This window comes from Spodoptera frugiperda, chromosome 18 (genome assembly GCF_023101765.2).
Source record: "Spodoptera frugiperda isolate SF20-4 chromosome 18, AGI-APGP_CSIRO_Sfru_2.0, whole genome shotgun sequence".
NCBI lineage: Eukaryota > Metazoa > Arthropoda > Insecta > Lepidoptera > Noctuidae > Spodoptera > Spodoptera frugiperda.
Genome location: NC_064229.1, coordinates 7,480,721 through 7,494,577, shown reverse-complemented (window position 1 = coordinate 7,494,577; position 13,857 = coordinate 7,480,721). Strand labels below are relative to the sequence as shown.

The 13,857-nt window shown below is 33.5% G+C and overlaps 1 protein-coding gene across 5 annotated transcripts in view; it reads right to left on the bottom strand.

The window, feature by feature from the left end:
• The window catches only part of LOC118278077 (klarsicht protein), a 309,718-nt gene that overhangs the window by 237,632 nt on the left and 58,229 nt on the right, over positions 1-13,857 (bottom strand). The window lies entirely within an intron of this gene.

Here is a 13,857-nt window from a genome sequence, read left to right as displayed (position 1 = left end):
ACACAGCACAAACTTGATAATAAATTACGACAAAGTCACACCAACTAAGCAGATTGTCCATATTTAGAAAGTAATAGAATAAAACTTCATAAAATTAATACTAAGATTAGCAGAGAACACATCGCTTAAGATTCTTGAGAAATCTTTTTACGATAGCTTTTAAAACAAGAGACAATATATTACAAATAGTTTTCAATATCGAAAGTATTAACATTCTACGTATTCTCTATTTTCCAGATTTTCTGTGAAAATAATACAGCACTCATATTTAATGAGACATATTCCGACAATATAACTTAATTGTTTACAGAAACATTTCTATAGCAAAGACAAAATTAAATTCTACCTCACTCGTTAAGTGCCTACATCCGTTTTAATCAAAAAACTGGATTTCAAATCAACTTGTCTGCATAAAGTAAATATTTAACGACACAATATATAAAAGGAAAGTGTGATTGTTTGTACGTCTGCATATTTGGTGGTTGATGAGTCAGTAAAGTCCATAGTTGTCAATTTTCAGACGATGATTGGGACAAAAATTTACTACAAACATATCATATGCTCTTTCTAGTAATTTAAGTGTCCACTGTTTATTTACAGCTTGTTTGCCAATATGTTTAAGTTTAGCGATATATTTATTTGCTCAAACACATGTGTACATACGAAGAAGAAAGAAGAGTACGTAGGCTGCGCGACGTCATGGCGTCTGCACACACTGCTCATGATGAAGAGTCCCTATGTAACTCGAAACTAGTAGAGCTTTTCTCCATTAATGTACGTGAGTAAACCGTGATTTTTAGTTAAAGAAGTAAATTATTACTTTACTATTCATTACTAAGTATACAACTCTCAATATTCGGTTATGTCATTAGTTTTGTAGAAACATACGCATAAAGACCAATTTAATAAACCATGGCTATACGTCACACTTCTATGTGTTTGCTTCGAAAAACAACATATTATTAAAACGATAAGAATCTTCACAATCATACCATCAATATTCCTTACTCAATCCCGGAACACCAATACCTTTATCAATAGGAGCGCACCCGCAGGCCTAAACCACTCTATCAATTAATTCAAACCAACTGCAACCCACAATCCAATATTTTACACTAAACCATTTATCTGCAGGCGATAATTTAATAATTAAATGGTCGTTATAAATTAATGTGGGACTACTTGTAATAGTATCCTGTGATGTATCGGGTCGAATAAATCTTTTTTACGTAACATGATTTGACAACTGAAGGGAAAAAGGTGCGCATGCGACGTCGATGTGGGTATAGGGTTGACACTGTTGCTGAATTTTGCTGCATCTTTGGCTGAGTTGTCGAAAGAAGAACGCCGATACAAAATTTCATGTCCAATGTATATGCAAACTCCGATAAGTGATAAAAATTGTTGTTACATTTAGATGCAGTCATCATCATCATATCAGTGACAAGACGTCAACTGCTGAGCATATAGAACTTATGTATATATATGCATAAATATCAGATAGGTGGGTGTTTTAGGTGTTAGTTTAGGTGCAGTGTAGTTATATAATATTATGCAAAAATAAGTCTAGATTATTCTAGGGTTTGTAATATCGTCAGCATGATTATGTAAATCGATCGATAAGCCTTATTTTAATCTGCACTTACTGATATTCAACTGTAATCACATAATCACAGAAACGACTACAAATAAAACGAACACCGAATAAGTAATCACAGACCAAACTAAAAGTAAAATGAAGATTAGTGTGGTGAACCCTCACAGTAATAAAAACTCTCAAAAGACAATCTTATACCCGGAGCTGCGGACTGCCTAGCGAGTTACCGGGGCTCCGGCTCGAAAAGCAGGAGTAGGAACGCGGTGGTTTTTAGTCAGTAAGAGTCTGACACTCCCTCTCGCCTCGCCCAAGGCGAGCGAAGTGATTGGATGATGATGAATCCTTAAAAAAATGTACCTTCACCTTCATCTAAACACTACCTTTTCTCAAATTGATAAAGAATTATGAACCAAACAACTCAATATCAGAAAGCTACAGACAGACAGCCCTACCGATGTCTAATTGCAGGAAAACAAGAAGTAAGTAATTACTCGACCAGGAGAGAAAAACGTTAGATTACATCCACGGAGTGAATCATTGAGGAAAGTGAGAACCGATGCATGCGAGTACTTCATACATCACCTCACCCGGATCTTAGAATTAATAGACAGTATCGATAGTTTTATACTAATCAGTAAGTATTTCGACATAATGACAAAACTTTTCTATGGAACTTGATGTGAAATAAATTGTTTCAATACGACCAATAAGGCCTTTTCTATACAAGTGAAGTGAAGCTATCTACTTGTTCCAAAGTACAGATTCCTTAAGAGAATAATATCATCGAATAAAATTTGAGTAGAGAGATTCTCTGAGAGAGACAGAAACTGTATAGTCTTCTTTAAGGATCCCTGAGTACTAGTATTAGTATTCAATGGTATCCAACTAATATTATAAATGCGAATATTTGTGAGTTTGTGTGTATGTTTGTTACTCAATCACATCAAAATGGTTGAAGGGATCGGGATGAAATTTGGAACAGGGGTAGGTAATGGTCTGGAATAACACATAGGACACTTTCTATACCACGGGACCGCGAGCGAAACCATTGGCAGAAGCTAGTTACGCATAAAGAAAATGCTACTATATACTTAAAACCATAGATACAATAAATTAATATATCTGTGCTCATTACCTTCTACATTAACACACATACAGATGAATTGTATTACATACTGCAATAATTCTTTTCAACAGTTACGTTGAGCGGTACTTTAGTTAATTACACAGTGTGTTAGTGAATTATTCAAGCAAATAACTCGTTAGAACACGCTCTATCGCGTACAACACTATTTCCAGTCGTATACATTTCATTCATTAATATTTCAGCCTTCAGCCTGAACCTAGACACGTTTTTCATGAAACATTTTTCGGCAATGTTTATAGTTGAGTCAAGATTTCTGACCTTAAATGACTACTGAATACTCTTGTAAAACATCGGCATTGCTGGCCATGCAGAAGAGCCCTTGTCGTGGCTTGAAAATATTCGAGTTACCTCGTTAAATAATTAAGCCGAAAAACTGTTGTGTTTCCTCACTTAGAACTACAAGTATTACGAAGACTGATTTTTTATTACCCCCTCTAATAAAGTTCTAATAAACGGACTTATAAAGCCAACCCCTTCGGGAAAAAAGGGCGTGATGATATTACGTTACGTGACACAAACTACACTATATTAACACATATAAGGCAATAAACGTCACTACGATAGCCCAGCCCACGTGTCATAGTGTGTAATTATAAAGCCTCTGCATTCTACTATTAATTGTTTGTTTGTAATTATGGAGACTAGAGTAATGAAGTATAATATAAGAAAATCTTAAAAATTATCTTGACTTTGTTGAAACGGATTCGGGAGAAGTCTACATAGGTATTAAATGTACCTAGTAACCAGATTTTGCTATACATTAATTAACGATTAGCAAGCATTTGGGAGAAAGATGTTCTGTTCATAAGTCGATATCGAGTCAGTTTTAAATAGACCTAAAAGCATTACCAGCTTTATTCGGATTGCAATAAAGACTATTTTTGCATACACTTGATTCACCCGAAAAACTTAGGAGATTACTTTGGACAATTTTTGAAGTATCATAAAGAATCAAAAATGTCTCATAGTCCACAAAGAAGAAAAATCTTTGACAAAACTCAATAATCTAAAAGGAAACAGCAAACATATCATCGCAACAAAATTGTACGCTCACACACTACATTAACATCCACACAGTCCAGTCAATGGCAGTTGTTCATGAATTACACAGTAATTTCTGAGATTGAGTTCACTAAACAGACCTCACTGATAATGATAGAGAACGCGTTAACTGGTAACCAAACCACATACCTAACAAGGTTTCTACTGGCCAGTCAATCAGCAATGATTCATGCCTGATAGTATGCAAAAGGCGTAAGCAGAGACAGACGTATTTATAGATACAGATAGCTATTCTAATTAACGGATGTCCGTCGCGTTGGTCATTTAAGGAAAACTTTATGTGAATTTCAAATGACATGGTTACAGATTTTCTGACAGAATATCGAAGGAGACAGTTGTCGACTGAGATCTTAATAAAGCAAGTCCAAGGTTAAGCAAATGTAGTTAATGATAAGTTAGTCCTAGCCCTCAAATTTGCCATGGCGAAAAAAGGCAGTTAAGCTGTACAGTGTACATAATATTTAAATCAAGACCTGTATACATTAATATGCAAATAAAGAATTTTGTGCGTATATTAATCATGTGCCAATGTATGCATAACTCTCTAGAACCACTGGTTAGTAGAAATTCACAGGCAAACAAAGAATTACCTAATTAGAGAGATATAATACAAACACAGGATCGTGCTACATTTGACGTAATAATTACATAGCCACAGCACAGCAAAGTAGATGAAATTAACTTCAACATGGTTTCCATGAGGAAAGGTGTAATAATTAACAATTAACAGAGTAATAATTGTGTATCTTCACAATCAATCAATCTTTGCATAGTATTATGTCGATTTTTTTAGAAGTAGCCTATATCCAAACACAGGACTCCTAAGAACAAATCTCATATTCAAAATAAAATTTTCTGCTAAAATTTTACTTACAATTCGGTAAATCAATAGTCTCAACAAGACAAGGTTCCTGTTCGACGATGACGTAATCGATTCAACTAAAAATGTAATTCAAATTGCACGCAGGACCGGCGTACGCGCATGCACCGGAAAAGGGCGCGACAGCTGAACTTTCGGCCAATTGCGTGTCGCATTCGCATCGCTGCATCCGACGCGGACGGACGCGCGTGACTCAGAGCTCGTTGTATTATTATATGTACAATGTTTTTTGCACAAAGATTATTTATCTGTTGAATGATGGCTATGTTATGATAACACACGCTTTCTTTTGTTAATAACCACAGGGGTTACACAAATGTATTTTAATTATTATGAGTCACATGTTAGGTATAGGTTGATCAAGACTTCTGAGAAAGATAATTATCGACTAACACAAAACTGAATGAATTGACACAAAACATAAAAAATACACAAAAATAATTAACGCCGCCATTGAAAAAAATCATCATTCCTATTTGAATACAAGCTAGCGTAACGCTATAAAAATCAATGTCAGTTACCGAATATATTAAATAATTTAACATAATCTATTAAATAAACCGGGGAAGTAGACCTCGGCTCGTACACTGTGACGCTTGATAATTAAACAATTAATATGAAAATTAACTCCTCCCGCTATTGTATAACAAACGTTACGTGTTTCATTATGAATAGTAGGAAAAACTACTGAGAGGTTCTGCTACAAAGATTTTTAGCAGATCGAAGGAAAATCACGTCGAGTAATGCACGTAGGTGCTTTGTTTTTGAGCAGAAACCTGCGTTTATAGAGATGGAATTTAAACTAAGAATTTGTGACTAAAACTTGCAACAGTAACTAAAATAAAATAAAAATACATTGATCCTGTATTGGGTAACTTTATTCAAAGAGATTATTGGATGGATGGAGTATGCAATACATAACTTTTCATGTGTCACACGTCATATGACATAAACTGTCGTACGACAGTTGACAGTCTGAGTACTCAAAGACATTAATTAATGATTACTTTAACTATTCCTTAGTAATGACTTTGTTTCCAAAACAACTGCTAACGGTTAAGTGACTTTGAGTACGGCAGTTATTATATTTAGCTCTACTCTACGCTATATGTAAAAGTTATTAATAACTTACTAAGTTACTATACAACTTTAATCACTATATGTATTTACATAGCTAAACACTCTCAGAACGGATATTAATTTTCAATCTAGGGTTTAACAGCACAGGTTATTTAATAGGAAACCTATTAGGGCATGACTGATGGTAGACATTAAGCCTTAATTAATCTGACGCCAGTTTTAGATAAAGAGATAAAAATCTAGATCAATTTATAGGTAAACTAACTATAATTAGCTCCAGATTCTTATCAATTACGGTTAAAAGAACTTATCTAAAGGGCGACAAAGTTCTTGGTAGTTTTAAATATAAATTCGAAAATAATAACTAATAACTGTTAGAGTATAAATTAATGTACTGAAACTTTTGTTTTGCGATATTTTAGTCAAATAATTTTCACGTCAACTCTAATAGTATCTACCTATAAATAAAATGACCATGTGTCCAACTTTTACACATTTCTCATAAAATATACATCAACATCTACCTATTCACTTCTGTGTATAGCCATAAATAAACGAACGTAACACCTCTATAATCCATTAATTAAATCTTGGATTATAGAGATTATACCTGTACATATACATTGATTTATTTTAGTCATGGCGCCAACCAACACATCAGAATGCATTTCAAACATTTAACATCAAAAACTTTATTTATTTCCTTATCCATAAACATTTTCCGCTTTATATCGAAAACTGATGTGGCGTGAACTTGTCTTTAGGAATTTATTTTATCTAAAGAACATCTATTACCTATGTTATGTTAATCACAATATTTGCATATTACATAAGGCTTTCTCAGACATTATGTACAATGTGAGTTACCAATATAGTATTCATATAGGTACAATTAATTCTGAATTGCAATTTTCTATTAGCAGAGTAAATAATACTTTTATCTCACACATAAAAATTAACAAAATCAATAGTACAACACCAACCAAAAACATTTAACCAATACCTAAATTCAAAATAAAATCGATTTCTATTAATCCGAAACCCCAATGATTCACATTGTAGAATCCTGCAATTATATAGCGAGGCATGCGCCTGCGCAGGGCGGGCCGACACATGGCAGGCGTGACCCTGTGACAGGAATATGTATTACCACATCCTTGACTATGTTGCTAAGGTATGAATGTCAATATTTTCTATATGGTCATTGATCTGAAGATTTTTTTTGCAGTTTTGTTAGCGAATAAATACTTGTATGGATTATGACAAATAATTATAAATTGGTAAACAAGTTGTCTTTAAAAACAGAAGAAACTAGTAATAGATGAAATAAATACAAAATTTAAGTATTATTTAAATATAATATATTTTTAAACTACGTCATTGATAGGTCCAATATTGGAATTAAGCAGTTAAATAACAAAAACAAAATATTGAAGTATCATTTGACATAAGAAAGTAATCATAATAGCGTGTTTATTATGATTGTACATAATAAATAAACATGGTATTTTATACATTTACTTGAATTTACAACAAATTTTGTATTTGTATTTTTGTATTTTCCAAAACGTACACACAAAATCACTACATTTTATACCCCAATACCAAGTTCCCAATAAACTTAGTAGCTACCACATTAAAAAAATTAGCACTAACTTTATAATCTTTCAACAAAACAATTAATAATTCAAGCCCATTGTTTGCTTTATGTTAATGTAAGGCCAGAGATTTACGATTTCCGTATACTACTATAAAAGATTGTAAAACTACCATTCTAGTTACTTGAAATTAGGTCTGTAATGTTGGTGTGCCCATAAAACAATGGGAACATATAAAAAAGATGGCTGACTCGTGCTGTGTCTTACATTGCCTAATTAGAAAAGGGATTAATGATGAATTTCTGGGAACTACGAAACAGTAAAATAGTGATGTTTAGAAGGTGCATGTTACAAATAATAATAATACTTTCGTTCACGTTTTAATTAAGGTAGCAGCATTATGCTTACAAATAATTGGTCTAAATCTATCTTCCATTCGAAGCTACACTTTGGAACGAGCACCTAGCTTCACTGACAGACAGACTGTTATTACTTTATTTGTTGACATATCATATCTCAGAGAATATACGTAAACATCCAACCAAATTAAAATTAAACCAAATTACATAAGACATCGCCAAAACTTGCTGCTAGTAATAGTATTAAAACATAAAATGACGAAAAACAGTCACAGAATAGCACAAGAACATCTTACATCAAAAAATCAAACGATCAATTTACATAAATGTAAAAATCTCGGTTCGTTCCGATGACATATTATGTGGGACATCAATGGGAGGTGTAATAGCATAACCCGCCATTACACGATGATATACTATTACAATTACCCATAATAATCCCATAAAAACCACCTAATTAATGTGTTTCGTAACATTTATGGTTGTATTCCGTTTCTATCTGGTTTTAGGGCACCATTAGTAAATAAATGCACCTCATACGCTATTAATACTGTTTCGTGTGAAATAGTATTTAAGATCGTCGTGATGAAGTGCAATAAAGATTTAGAATAAAAAAAAAGTATATTCTTAGACACAAGTTTACGACACGGAAGTCGAGACAAGATAGTCTATAAATAGAATTCATGTCAACAATTATAACGCTGAAGTAAGGAAATGGAAATATCCTGAACATAAACATTAGAAATTGCTTTATCTACATATCATAATGTTGCCAATAATTGTAGGAATAACAATAAAAAAAGTATCGATAGTAATGTACACTGAAACAGTTCACCTGTAAAGGCCAGTCACACCTAATTAAACGCAACAACTTAAACCACAATAAACTTAAACTGAAACATTGTACTAACGTGGAAACAAAGAACATTTCCAAATAGGTCACGTAGGTGCAGAAAGCGGTTAAAATTTATTTAAGAACAATAACCATAAACAAGTAACCACTGAGATAAGTTTGATTTACAGCCTCCATAGATCGCTGTACCATGTTTCCATTCGCACCTTAGTGATAGATGATTGGCTCCTATTGAATTATTTCTATTTCTATTAAATCCTCTTATTGATTTTAAAATAGCTGCGGGTACAGTATTTGTTGCTTCTGGTATGAGATCGGATGAAAGGAAAATTGAAGCAACGGTGCCTCTCAAGTTTTCAATCATATTTATTCAGTATTACTTCTATTCAGATTAATAAATCATATGTAGCAGCTCATATATCGTGTTCAGTTATCTCCGATTCATGTTAACGTTAAAAAATATGATTTTAACATACTTTTGACTTCCACACAACATCTTCTATCACCAAATCTCGTACTGTTTACACGCGTGTAGTCGAAAGCGTGTAAAACAAAACAATTACACTCTCATGTTTACTAATTTCAAGATCATTAATGTAATTGCCTTTTTTCGCGGTGCAATTAATGGATACTTCTCTCTGACAATTTGTGAACATGCAAACTTTGAGATGTATGAAAACCGACACTACTCTTATTTAGGAAATACTTCTTACTTTTGTTAGTGCTACATCTTCATTATTTTCATGATCAGAGTCATCATCTACAGCTTCAAACGTTTTAACATCTTCTATGCCAGCATCATTACCATCTTCCGCTTTACCTACTACGGATATTCATCAAGCCATGTGATTTAGTATAATAATATTAGCATCATTACCTAACACCTCGTATTAGCTTGGTATTTAGTTAACCCTTCAAGGTGGAACCGCGTAATAATGCTTATTACATCACCCACGCTTCTTTCCTTCTAAGGTGCAAAGTGAAACATGGAGCGACTAAATGAAACACAGAGGTCTATTTATGTTGTTATAGTGTGTTCTCATTGGTGCTCCAGTTATGTAGAAGCACTAGAAATAATAGCAAAGCAAAGAGAGATTATTGTCATATTAAAGAAGTATCGCAGTAATATGTTACAAGTTAGTTACTCTTGCTTTCAGTATAGGAACCAATGATTTAATCAGTTGTTTGTATTCATGGTGATAAGAAACCTTCATAGATGTTCGATAGGGCATATTTAACCTAGATTTTGGCATAATTCAATATAATGTAAGTACCAAGGTTAATTGGCAAGGATTTTAACAAACTACAAAAGTTTGATCTGCTAATAATGCTGTTTTTTTTTCGTTCTTTTATACTGATTATTTCGCTTCATAATATTGGTATTAATAAAGATGCAATATGAAATTTTACCGAATAAAATGCTAACCCCACATATCCCAAAATGTAATCCACTGGTTCGCATTAAAACATTCGTCGCCAAAGATCTAACAGCTAAAACAAACCCACATTTAATAAAATAGAGCTGCAAATCTCACGCAAAATTTACACCCGCTGTGCATTCATTTTCGCTCCGAATGCGTTTAGTGTAGACCCCCCTTAGTGTTGTTAAAAGCAAACACACACGGATCGATCGGACAAAGGCGTAGTCGCCAATGTGTGCACCCCCTTAGTGTGACACGAGCATTTGAGAACTATATTGTATTCGCAGTGACAGGCCGGTAGCTAACTCCTACGCTTGCTATGCAGTTTGTGAATTCATTTGTGCATACCTACTTCACAGCTCTAACACGTTAGAAAACAATTTCTGTTTGTCTGAGATGAACTTAAAAACTATTGAACAGATTCTTAGGTAGTTTTCATTATAGGATAAAGTGATTCGAGAAGATGGTGTAATAATAGTTAATACATAAAGGTAATGAGGAAAGTTGCATATGTATACGTAATAGATATGTTATGTTCCGTAATATCAACAAAATAAATCTATTGAAGATGTTTCTGTTGGCCATTTAAATAAATACTCACTGACGTTATACAAGCACAACTTCGTATAAGTGAAAACCTTCATTAATCTAACATTTTCACTCATAGATACAGTCCCTATAACAATAACAAATAATTTACCGTAAAGACATTTGTATAAGGCTACACTTTCACCGTAACTTAATATTACCAACATGAGAAAAACAAAGGGCAAGCCATATTGAATTGGTATTTTAAGAGAAAATCGAAATGCACGTTTTAATCGGTAGCTTTATTTTGTTTAGGTTTATTATTGCCGTCATAGCAAGAAGCTATAACATTGATTGAAAATTTTCATTCTTATATGTGTCCCAAACGAAAACATTTTTCTCTGCGGACTACCCAGCGGGCTAAAAGCAGGAGTAGGAACGGGATGGTTTTTAGTCAGTAAGAGTCTGACACTCCCTCTCGCCTCGCCCAAGGCGGGAGAAGTCATCAAATGGAGCAAGTTACAGTAATGATCACTAGCATAGAAAGACAATCATGTATCTAATATCTATAATCATAACAATTTCATACTAAGTGATTACCAAAGCAGACTGAACAGTGGAACAAATGATCATAAATTAAACTGGATTAGCAGACACAGACACAATTGGTCAGGGAGACATTGTCACTTTCAAAACAATAATTGCGACATGCAATGCATGTGTACCAACGTACAACTAAGGAACAAAAGGATTGATGACCCGGCCGTATCAAGGACACAGCAATTTGCATCGAACCATCGATTGAAAGAAAAAAAGCTATCGTGACTAACACTATTAAAGAAGGAATAGTGCGTAATAAAAACCATTAGAAAAGATTCATTTTGAGAATAAAAAATATGGCTTTTTTTTCCTTTCAAAGTTCCCATGAGAATAGGTGGTGAATTACAGTTTGAAACTTTAGTTTTTAAGCTTAATGGAATATGTTTGGGTAATCGAAATTCTGAAAAGATGTTTATTCAGACACTAACTAGCTGTTGCCAAGCAGCCAAAAAAATATCATTAGCTTTGTTACAGCAGAATGTCTTTACCAAACTAATGCAAGACGTTATTTCAACATTCAAATGCTATTACATTAACATGACTTAAAATATTTCATTCAAAGTGAAATGGTATTCAAAGATCAGTTGTCTACCAACCGTAGAATGCAATTTGACCATCACTCTACCACCCGGGAGTCTCGGTCTGGTACGGTGCAGTAAACTGCAGGGGGCACTACAGCTCAGTGTTCTAAACTAAATTACGAAATAACTAAACCGTAATTTCACAGTAATTACCTACTTTATACTCTTTCATTTTAAGTACGATGAAGGGAAAGGAACCCACCAGTTGATAGAAGGGCCATTTTCTTTTAACACGATTTCTCAGGTGCCATTTTCACTTAATGCGTACAAAGTCCATTCCATCCTAAAACTCCTAAAGACTGAACTCTTGTTTTTAGTCGTACACAAAAAAGCATTATAAACAACAATCCTCATTTTCCTAAATTCTGCATTAAACTCAACATCAACTCAACTTTACGAATACAAACTTTAATCAAAATTGAAATTTTTTGCAAACAACACGTGAATTTATGGAACACACACATCAACAGTTCAACAATCATCGTAAACAAGCTAACCCGTTACATTAGATCACAAAAACTGAACAAAAACGAAAAGCTTTAATTAAACACACAGACAGCAATCACGACTACAATATTTGTTGTGATCGTGACGGTGAGGTCACAGTGCTAGTCTAGGACTTCGCATACTATCTGTGCCTAGGTCAAACTCTCTAAGTCTAAAATACTACTAATCATTCTAGCTTTACACTCTGATTAGCGAAAACAAAAGGCTATTTCATTTAGTGATTTCAAAACAAGGGGTTTTAAAATCAACCATTTCAAAAAGTCTACTGAAAATGACGATGATGTTATTAAAACCTTTGATATTATAATTGTAGGTAATGAATTGTGAATTTTCCTAGTTACAGAAACAATAATTTACCTGTTATATACACAAACAGGAAAAATGCAACAACATTTATTTATGTAAATAGAGGAAAAAATCCCAAAATGTAGCTACTGCAATGTTTCCTCTTCAGTTACCCCAGCTCAGTTAATATTGTTATTATTTAAATGAACTGAAGCAGTATTTTCTTTAATCACTTTTTCTTGAATTTGTTTCAATACAATAAAATATTTAACTATGAAATTAAAAAGAGCTATTTAACTTGCCACTGGTTTAAGTCATATGTTGTCTTCTGCTATGATCATAATCATCGAGTTTAATGCCTTCTACAGATGTTAGTCTAGAATCAGATCATACGTGACTTTGCACTATGCAGAATTTGTATTACTATCTATGGACCTCAAGTTTATTACTCTTATACTATATGTCTAAACTTCATTTTGTTTATCTAAATATAGACCGTCTGCAACTACATATACAACAATATTACTGTTATTAGTTTCAATGTCAGCATTAGGAATGTTGTATTTCGTACATGAACGTGCAATGTTATCTAAACTTTCTAGGAATTTAACGGTTCGTCTAATACTAGACGAACACTTGCAAATTTTCTTTCAACTTTAATTGAAGATTGCCTTGTATTACTTTCGGTTTCTGCAGTATTAACGCTGTTTGCTTTTACATTAATCAAATCTTCTTCATGTTTTGATTAGTGATCTTTATCAACAACCATATCTCTATCACTATCTTTTACTTGTGAAATACCAATTTAATCAAGAATTTCTGCAGTTATACGTTCAACTAACATTTTACTAGTTCTTAGATTAATAGTAGACTTCGGGCCGTTAATTTAACTTAGAAATTGATCAATCTACTGTCTACATCGACACTGTAATTTCTTTGTGAGAACAATATTATCAGTGTAACATTAAAAGTGAACGGATTTCTCAAGTTCCAGTTTATTTCGCGCACAATGCCGGGTCCCATTCGTTCGCACTGATTCGCAATTAATAAACAGAATGACCCACTATCGAAGTTTCAAATTGTCGAATCATTCTCGTATTAATTAATATCAAATCTTTGCTAAGCTTCCACGGTGTAAGTGTTTCGGCGTGATGAATATGCGTGCTAGTTCGGTAATAAACTATTTAATGTCGCTTTCTTCTTCGCGGCTTCAATGTCACAGTCGAAATGTTAAGTTTCCGTTCAGTAGTATCGACTTATCGAGTACAACTTCACCATTCAACGTGCACCGCCTTGCCTAGCCTTTTACGGAAGTCTACACGAATTGTCATTGAATTAATCACATTTTTATCCTCACGT